General features: G+C 41.9%; 1 long non-coding RNA gene across 1 annotated transcript; it reads right to left on the bottom strand.

The window, feature by feature from the left end:
- Positions 1-308: 308 nt before the first annotated feature.
- LOC108503166 lies at positions 309-6,228 on the bottom strand. Its single transcript, XR_001876746.1, has 3 exons — positions 6,140-6,228; positions 1,513-1,603; positions 309-414 (listed from the first exon to the last, which is right to left on the bottom strand). It is a non-coding gene; the product is annotated as an uncharacterized LOC108503166 (long non-coding RNA).
- Positions 6,229-6,652: the final 424 nt, after the last annotated feature.

The following is a 6,652-nucleotide window of genomic DNA, read 5'->3' as shown; positions in this document are numbered from 1 at the left end:
AATTATTAAGGAATTCATGAACGTGGCAGGAGGATGATACAAATCTGACCCGAGTATTCCAGCTGCGTGAACTTTTAACATTTTAACAATGGAATAACTAAGAGATAACACTTTCTTTGAAGCTTGGCAATAAAGAACTCTTTGTAGACAGCAGAGTTGGCATTCAGAGATGTTGTGACAGACATATTTTTGCTTATTTCATTAATGTATTGAAATTAAATCTTCAAACTCATTTAATTCGAAGCTTCTTTCCATGAAATTGTGCTGTGTGGTATTTACTATGCAGAGACTAGCTGACCTTTGATCCACAGCAGATGGCAGAGCCCACCAAGGAGATTCTGCAAGACTTCACACCTTCTGAGTACTGACTGCACCAGGAAATATGTCCCCACAGCATCCAGAATAAAGTAAGTCCTTAAAGGGGCATGAAACAGTGCAGGGCATCTATAAAAAATTATTTCAAAAGCATTGGGGGGGGGGCATTTGTATTGTTTTAGAAGGATAAGACCTACTTCTATTCCTTTATTCTGCTGGCTTGAAAGGCTTAAGTTTACAGACTGGCAGAAAAATGTGGCACAGACTGTTTTAGTGCCTTTTGTTTCTCTCCACACTTCCCAGCTGCAGTAGAACATTTATTCCCAGGCTTTGAAAAAGAGGAGGCAAAAAAAGGTTTTTGTGTTTCCAAGCCTTTATATATCCTGGAAGGGTTTGGATTATAAGGGACCTTTATAGTTCATCTTGTTCCAATCCCTGCCATGGGCAGGGACACCTTCCACCAGCCCAGGTTGCTCCAAGCCCCCTCCAACCTGGCCTTGGACACTTCCAGGGATCCAGGGGCAGCCACAGCTTCTCTGGGCAACCTGTGCCAGGGCCTCCCCACCCTCACAGGGAACAATTTCTTCCCAATATCCCATCTAACCCTACCCTCTGTCAGTGTGAAGCCATTCCCCCTTGTCCTGTCACCCCAGGCCCTTGGAAATAGTCTCTCTCCATCTTTCTTGTAGGGTTCTTTCAGGCCTCCTCTGGACTTGCTCCTGCAGGTTTCATGTCCTTCCACCATCAAAGTATCCATTTACACATAGAAAATACTTGTGGCTACTTTCTGTAAGAAATACAACCTATACTTTCTGTTCCCCCATACTTTACAAGGCTTAAATGAGCTTGATTTCTTTAACCAGTAGGATGCTGGACTATGCTTGGACCTTTCAATGAGTGAAGACAAGGCATCTGTGATTCTTTTTTAAAAAAATAAATGGCTACAACTCAAATATTCCCCAGAAATATGGTATCAGTTTTTCCATATGTGAGCTACAGACAAATACATGCAGGAAGAAAATGGGAAAACAGCAATTTCATTACCCACCCACTTCAAAATTCCATAAAGTCTGGCTATTAGCCACCTGGTCTGCAGAAAAAAAATTATATTTACCATGAGAATTATTGAGATCATAAAGCATATTTAGCATTCAGATATATTTGTCCTGGTTGCTCTCTAATAACTTCATTACTTACAGTAAAGCTCTCTGTGTGTGTTTGGAAATGATGCTCTATGGCTGATGCTGTGGTGAACTGTCATCGACGCCACACTGAGTTTATGGAGATGCTGGTAAAAATGCAAAGCCATCTTCAATTATTCAGAAAGGTCATTTGCAGAATATTTTGTGGGGGTTTCTGTAAAATTGTTCCTAGCTAGCAGAGAGTTACGTATACATTCAAATGTACAATAAGAAAAATTTCTTATTTTTGGTAACGTCACCATCTTTTTAAAATACTGAGGAAATGCAGAACCTCCTTTTTATTCATAAATTCTATTCATACATTAGAAGTTATATGTTATTATATGTAATTTCCTTTAAAACCACGTTAGTTTAGTCTTGCACTATCATTCTGGAAATATCAAATGGTTACTATTGCTCCTCTAAACTATTTCCAACATTGTTTTCACCAACAGTAGCAACCCCATGAGCACTAATATAGCTCTGACACCAGAGACTTGTTTTATCATGTTGCTGACTAATCCTGCTCAGAGTTGTATAAAATACTGATAACTACAATAAAGAACTGGTCTACTTAAACCTCATAATTTTGGTATAACTGATAGTGGCTAAATACCCAATGTAAACAAAGCTAAGCAGAGCCTTGTTGTGATAAAAGTAAGATAAAATGAAGGTGAGTCAATTGAGGAATAGTATTTTAAAACATCTCTGCTATTTCCAGGCCTGTGTCATGTATATTGTTTCCTCTATCAGCAGTTATTCCTTGTAGATAAAACTGACAAGATTTTCAAAATCAGCCACATCACATTTTGAAAAGAGTTGCTTAGTCAAACTTTGCCCAAGGGCTCCCTGCTCTGATAAATTCAGATCTAGAGCCCTTGGCTTTCATGTGGCTACTTATGGGATTAAACTCTGTTACGTGTGAGGACTGAATTATCCACCTCTTTGCCATCAATTCTCCTGAGCAGCAGATCTGAAGACAAGGAAATCACAACTCAGAGCTACAAAAAACACAGGCCGTGACAGCCCATTTATGTAGCTAAAACAGAGGGATGAAAGCTTGCCCAGAGACAGGAACACACCGGGGAGGAACAGCCCCAAGGACCAGCACAGCCTGGGGGCTGATCTGCTAGGGAGCAGCTCTGCAGAGATGGACCTGGAGCCCTTGGAGGGTGACACATCGACTCAGGGTCAGCTCGTGTCCCAGCAGTGTGTCCCTGCAGCCAGGAGGGCCAATGGGATCCCGGGGTGCATTGGGAAGAGAGTGGCCAGGAGGTCAGAGAGGAGATCCTGCCCCTCTGCTCGGCCCTGGTGAGGCCACAGCTCGAGTGCTGTGCTCAGTTCTGGTCTCCACAGATTGAGAAAGACAAGGAGCTACTGGAGTGGGTCCAGTGGAGCCCACAGAGATGGTGAGGGGTCTGGAGCATCCCTCTGATGAGGAGAGACTGAGGGAGCTTGGCCTGGTTGGTCTGGAGAAGAGAAGACTGAGAATGGATCTCATCAAGCCACAGAAATATCTCCAAGGGTTGTCAGAGTATGGTGCCAGATTCTTTTTGGTGGTGTCCAGTGACAGGACAAGGAGCAGTGGCCATAAACTAAATGACAAGAAGTTCCACCTCAGCATGAGGAAGAACTTCTTTCCATGGAGGGTGGCAGAGCCCTGGAACAGCTGCCCAGGGAGGGAGGCATTCCAAACCCACCTGGACACATTCCTGTGTCACCTGCTCCGGGTGTCCCTGCCGTGGCAGAGGGGTTGGACTGGTTGATCTCCAGAGGTCCTTTCCCACCCTAAAGATCCTATGACTCTGTGAATATGGACATTTTTTCCTCCTGACTGTTTCTGGTGAACTGCAACTTCAGCTACACTGATTATTTGACTCCTCAGTATTGGTTTTACAGAACAACCTCTATGTGCTACACATGGATCTCATCCCACACTGGAAGCTGTAATTCTCTCCTGCCTTGGAGAAAAAAACATTTTGCCCTGAGCAAACTTAACATAGCAAAACTAAAGGTACAGGCCTAAATATCTAACAATACACGTGACAACTTCAGTACAAACCCAAGGTATCATGTGGGAGAATAACACATTCAACAGCTACTACACAGACCTTGAAAGTTAACATCAGGATGCTTTGATTGGGGTTAAAACCACAGATAACAGCTCACAGGAAGAAAAATCTTCTATGAAAATGTGCTGTTTCCACTTTAGTCGCATTCATCAGATCCCATCAAACACCAAAGCTCTTCCCCACCAGTTTTAAAGCAAGCATTATGATAATTTCATTTTATTTTTTAGCTAGGATTGTGGTTGGATTCTTTTGCACCTGTTAAATTTACCCTGTGATAGGGATGTAGGGGTAAGAGAGTGTAGAAATGACAAGAATTATACCTGTGCTCTGAGTACATGAAAACTCTTTCAAGACAAGGTACTTTACTTTTTTATTAAGATACTCCTCATTCTACGATGTGAATTCTGTGAAAGTGGTGTAAAGTTGTAATTTAAAATGCTTTAAACTCTCAAAATTTGCTTGGTCTCATACTTTGATAAAATGACTTTTCATGGAGAGTCTCGAGGAAACAAGTCACTCCTTCAAGAAACAAAAAATTAATTCACCACTCCATCAACTGAGTCCGCACAGTCATGGGGACTGCAAAAATATGTTGCTTTAGAGAAAAGTCAGGCTCCTGATTTCCTAAGGGGGACACTGCAGAGAAACAATGGTTCCTCTGAGCCCAGAAATGTACTACCCTGCACCTGATATTTGCTTCTTCATTTCGACAAGGTTTTTTAATCTGTTGAAGATCTCCCATTTCTTCCTACCATTATCTTGGCTGACCTCTCCTGTTTTATAGGGAATGGGCAGGAAAGGACTTAGAAAACTGCAATTTGGAAAGTTGTGCAGAACACTGCAATAAAACACGAATGGGTGCTGAAGTGTTTGCTGGCTCTCAGGTCAAGTGTATAAATCACATTTTGGGAGGTGGTTTGAAATATGCATTTGATTAGAGATATTTATGTGGATTAATAAACTTTCACTCCAAAAGCACTTAGAAGAATCAGATCCATGTTTATTCATTGTATCCAGCACTCTAACTTACACAATTTTCCCATTTTTAGAGCATGTTTCTTTAATGTCTGCTATGATTGCAATTAGATCGGTACCTAGAGGAAATGTATGCACTTAGAAATTGATTGAACCCACTATTAATAGTGCTTTTTGGATTCTGCACTAGATAGCAAGGAGTCAGATGAAACATAAAATATTATAATTGAACATTAATGCAAAGAGTAAGAAAAATATCAAATAAGATTAACAGAACATGGATGCAGTTTCTCACTTGGACTAATATAAGAAATAACCCTGCAAAACAAGGAATTGTATTCGCAGTTTTTCTTTATATTTCAACAACAAAATATAGAGGAGCTGGTACTCTTAGGGAATAAAATTACCATACATTCTGCACACTTGAAAGTGTTGCTGAGTATTTTGAACAATATACCTGAGAAAAACTGTGTTGACTATTATAAATGCTTATTAAAATGTGATGCTTTAATGTTCTATATATAACATACATAACGCTGTATAAAAAATACTATTTCACATGCCTGCATGCCTGGAATTAAAGCTGCTTTTACTCTACTGGAGTTCCTGGAAATCACTGATCTGTGCACTCCACAATGGTTCTGGAACCACTCTCCTCACTGCTGGCTGACCACTGAACTGCTCTGGTATCAGCACCCTCCAGTTGTTATTTCCATACAGAGCTGTGACCTGAAGATCCATCCCACTCACAGAATCTATAACATTTTTTCCCTGTGTAGGTACTTCTGCAGAATCATTCAACCCATCCCGACAAGAGCCCTTAAGATTTCTGAGTATTCCAAAAGAAAGCCTGGCTAACAATTACAGCAGACCCCAAAATAACAAGTGTTCCACAGGTCAAGCCTCCTCAGCTCAACTCTGCTCCTGCAAACAGCAGGGCATGTGTATTCAATTCCCTCTGAAGTAGGAAAGCCTCAAGGAGTAAATGGGACATGGACTATCCAACAGGCAGTTGCTAAAAGTGGGTTTAAGCACAGAAAAAATATATTCAGTATCCTGAGTAATGTATTATCTCTCAGACTTACAAAAAACATTGAAGTACACAAACACCTTTTGTTTTCTCCCTCTTACACTGTTTTTAAGCAGAAGATGGGAAGTACCTGGAATATGTCTGAGGTTTCTCCCTGCTTCTCTAAGTTTAGGAAGAGAATTTTTAAGGCAATGTTGTACTACACGATAAAAGAAAGAAGGTGAAGTACAGAGCCAGGTCACTTTTTTCCAAGGCTCGTAAAACAATATGTCTCAATTGGCTCTGGTAAATTGAGAGTCAGCTGAAAGATAATGCTGCTACACTACAACAAGGAAAGTTAGACTTCTGTTAGTCAGTATTAGTGGAGCTTAGGTTAGCCCAGGGACTAAGTAGCAAGACAGGAGCTAAACAATTACCTGGATCTATACAGTAAGTAACAGTCAGTGCTGCTGGTCTGTTTATCTGATTAGCAGGGGACAGGTGGGCGTAGAAAATTAATTATTAAAAAATTATTAAAATCACCACTCATGCCAGGGCACTTGACTCCTAAAGGACTGGTGTCTTACCCAGAGAACACTGGAGTCATACAGCTCTGCATCCATGGATGCCACTTTATCCCTCTTTCCTCACTCCCAGTCCTGCAGCGCTGTTTCTGTTGAGAGAGCCCACGGATCAGCTCTGGGGAGTTTCTGATACCTGGAAAAGTGTGGAAAAGGCTGTGGTGACAGTGGGGCCACACACCCTGCAGGGGCCTGTGAGCAGACAGATCTGCTGAACACGTCTTCTCATCCAGGTCTGACCACGCTTGTGCCCTGGCTGCTGTAACAGAGGAAAGTCCCCATCGGTGCTCAGTGCTTTGGGCTTTGGGGAACTTGACAGTCTTGTAGAAAGTGAAAAACAGGTTAAAGGGTCGTGACTTGGTGTCTTCATTTAACCCCAGCTGGTAATTAAGCACCAAACAGCCAAGGGAGAGAATCTAAAAGTGAGAAAACCTCCATCCGTGGAAGTGTCCAAGGCCAGGCTGGACAGGCCTTGGAGAAACCTGGTCTAGTGGGAGGTGTCCCTGTCCATGGCAGGGG

The sequence above is a fragment of the Lepidothrix coronata genome, unplaced genomic scaffold (genome assembly GCF_001604755.1).
Source record: "Lepidothrix coronata isolate B3197 unplaced genomic scaffold, Lepidothrix_coronata-1.0 Scaffold132, whole genome shotgun sequence".
NCBI classification, from domain to species: domain Eukaryota; kingdom Metazoa; phylum Chordata; class Aves; order Passeriformes; family Pipridae; genus Lepidothrix; species Lepidothrix coronata.
The sequence above is the reverse complement of the archived record's forward strand: the minus strand, read 5'-3'. Positions and strand labels throughout refer to the sequence as shown.